Genomic DNA, 3,470 nt, shown 5'->3' on the forward strand with positions numbered 1-3,470 from the left:
CCTCTTGGTGTGGGGCTTGCTGGTCTAAAGAAAAGGGGAATGCAGTCTAAGTATACTTGTGCCTCTTACCCTTGTAATGTGGCACTTTCTTGTTGTCTGTGGTCCAGGAGTATACTTCAGCCTCACCCTCGTGTTCTGGAATTTTCACAGTTATGTCTTGTTTATGGTAGTTGCTAGTTAGTGTTCTTGTGAGGGGGTTTGAAGTCAGGAATAACCTGTGTCACCATCTTGATGATGTCACTCTCCAGTATTTTTTTTTTTAAGGGAGGGTATGTCGTTGTTCTCTCTCTTTTTCTCTCTTCTCTCTTCTTTCTTCTTCTCTCTCTCTCTCTCTCTCTCTCTCTCTCTCTCTCTCTCTCCTCTCTTTCTTTTTTGTTTGGTTTTATTTTGTCTTAATTTTCTGTGTCTCAATGAATGGCTTCAATTTGACCTACCTGTGAGAAGGCACTTTATTATTTACCAGTTTGTAATAAAACTGCACATTAACCCTTGACATGGTGCTGAGGCATTGGCAGAGACTCCAGCTTGGTGCTGCTTTTTAGGGACTGCGTGAAAGTGACTGTGAATCTCAAATCCAAAAGCCAAAATCCAGTAGTAGGAATCTGAAAGTGTGGAGCCATCTTGTATCATTACGCATTCGCAGACAAGTGACCCCAGGATTGAATGGAAGAAAATTCAAGATGTCCAAACCACACATGTGTTTTTTGACAAGATACAGAGACATTTGGCAGGTCGTGCAGAACTATTGCAGAAAACCTCTCTAAAGATCTGGAACCTGACTGGACAGACTCTCTATCACTGGGAGGTGACTGCTCAGAACCATTGAAAAGCCACTGATGAGACTGGCATTGAGTCAACTGCGCCAGTGAAGCCAGCACCTCCTTTTTGCAGAGCACCCAAGGCTGTGCTGTAGGCAGGCCAGCAATGATGCACTGCCAAGGGAGGGAGGGCTCTCCACCACCTTACAGCTGGTAACACAAGTAGATGCTGCTGCCCACTGACTTTGGAGCCAATCCCAGATTTCCAAATCCCCCTTTTCTCTTAAACTCTGAAGCAGGCACCCTGGCCTTCAGAGCTGTTCACAAGGAGGACTCAGGGCAGTCTTGCTGCATTGCTGCCAATGCCCAGGCTCAGCCCCGTGTGAGCAGCAGGAGATGGAACTCTGACCTGTGCATCGGTGGAATTCTCTGCGGGGTTCTGGCTGTCCTTGCTCCATGGCCCTGAGGGCAGTGGGCACCTGCTATGCGCCGTGCGTCACGCTTGCAGACGTGGTCACCTCATCAACAGTAAACAGAATGATGAAGGCTACAAGAGTCCAGGGAAGCCAGATGGAGTCAACTACATCAGGACAGATGAGGAGGTGACTTCAGACACACATCATCATTTCTGATCTGAAGTCTGATGGTGTGGCTGAGAGCACATGCAATACCTTTACTGNATTGTAATATGGTTTGAGTCCTTGTCAGATATTTAAGACAAAGACAAGGACAATGCCATTATTTCCAATGAAATCCTGATTTGACCATTCAAGGCGCAGGAGGTGTGTGTGGCTCTCACCTGAGCAAACAGACATAGGCACACATTTACGCTATCACTCGGCTGTCATCTTTGTGCTTTACTTTGGCTTCGTTTATTTGCTATTCCAGCCTGTTCAAGTGTTGATCACTGTCTTCCATTTCCATCACTCAGGCAATAATACAATTCCTGTCATTACTCGCCTCATCTGATTTGCCCTGTGAGTGATTTTATGCTGATTTGGACTTTTTTTCTCTCTTTCTGTCAACATTAAGAATCATCTGCAACATTTGACCCAACACTTCCTCTTAAATCAACAAATTGGATGATTTGATAGTTGCCAATGCCCCTTTCCTTGTTGGTAGTCCCCTAAGAGTAGAGTCTGTAGTTTCCTTTCAATTATTTTGCAATCCCCTTACATGAAGGCACTCTGGATGCTACAATCACTTTTTCTTGTTTGCATTAAATGCTTAATGCATGACGAATAGTGCTAAAAATATCTTAGAAATAAATTATCTGAAAGATTTGAACAAGGAAGAGGATGAGAAAGATGGGAGAGAAGAAATAGAAAATAAATTGTCAGAGTTTCACTTTTATGAGCATCCTGAATTCTATTGCATGCCTAGGTCCTAATACTGGAAAAGTCTAGAAAATTTTTAAACAATAATTGATCACTCGTTTTCTTCATCTATTTACTCTTCCAGACTGCATATTTTGCTTTTTCTGGCTTCTGACATTATTCTGACTCATGCTCTTTTTAGCTATTCCTTTCCCCTGGAAATGTCCTTTTGGTTGGCATTTCAGAACTTCAAAACTATTAAGTGATCTGAAGTTTACTCTAAGGATACATTTATTTCTCCAGACTCTATTGTGAAATGAGATCACTATAGCCATGTAACTAGATTTGTTTTATCACTCAATCAATACTTCCTGCACAGAGCGGTGGCAAGAGGCATCTCAGGGAAAGCAGTGGTGGTGAGGGAAAATGAGCTTGAACAGAAATGAGGGCACAAGGAAGAATTATGTAGAGGAGAATTATTTTTAAAGTAATATAGAGAAATAAATGTTTACAGTATGAGAATCATTGCACTTACAAAAATTTCTTATACCTCTTTTCTTTCTCTTTCACTCTGTTTCTTTAGGTCTCTTACATCTATCTCCAGCTCTTTCCCAACCTATTTATCTTTTTATTTTATTTTACTTTTTATTGGAGAGACCCTTCACTCCAAGCTTACTGGCTTCTTTCCCCTTTCCAAGTCAATTCTGAAAAGTTAACAGAATCCAGAAATTCAATTAAATAAAAAGTTCTTAATATAAATGTTTGCATGACAGTTCCAAATACATACATAGTTTTACACAATTTTTACAACAGTCTTGATTGCTGTGGAACAATATTATTATTGTTGTTAATAAATATATTATTAGTTCTATTTTATAAATAATAACATACAGACACTGAAAAGTAAATAACGTATAAAAGTCAAAAAGCTTGAATGAAAGAGAGATCAGAGGTAAATTAGGACTATTAAATGCAAAGTTTTTGACAATTATTAATTTCTCTAAAATTCATGGTATTCTTGTTTTCTTCTAAAAATACAAGCAAAATAAGGCAAACAAATAAATGTCAATAGTTAGGTAGCAAAAGAAAGAAAACAAACAAACAAAAAAACTTTGTTTCTCTTTAGATCTATTTCATTATGTTCCAAATAATTTTAAACATCCAAAAGCATTTATTTCAAAAACAGTTATGCACTCATGCTTTTATGGGGTTTTTTTGTTTGTTTAAAATATTGACAGTAGCCTCCCCCATGCTTAACTTCTACTAAATCAATTGACAATAAGAAAACTAATAATTTTTATTTTACGTTCACTTATTCCTTCTTTGATGTTCTCCCTTTCTTTATTTGAGTTTCTGACCTATATTATTTTCCTTCTAGCTAAAGAACTTCTTGTAA

General features: G+C 38.8%; 1 pseudogene; it reads left to right on the plus strand.

Moving 5' to 3' along the window:
* The window catches only part of LOC109378040 (junctional adhesion molecule C pseudogene), a 14,610-nt pseudogene extending 13,215 nt beyond the window's left edge, over positions 1 to 1,395 (plus strand).
* The last annotated feature ends 2,075 nt before the right edge of the window (positions 1,396 to 3,470 follow it).

Source organism: Hipposideros armiger, unplaced genomic scaffold, assembly GCF_001890085.2.
Source record: "Hipposideros armiger isolate ML-2016 unplaced genomic scaffold, ASM189008v1 scaffold_1703, whole genome shotgun sequence".
Classification (NCBI taxonomy): Eukaryota; Metazoa; Chordata; class Mammalia; order Chiroptera; family Hipposideridae; genus Hipposideros; species Hipposideros armiger.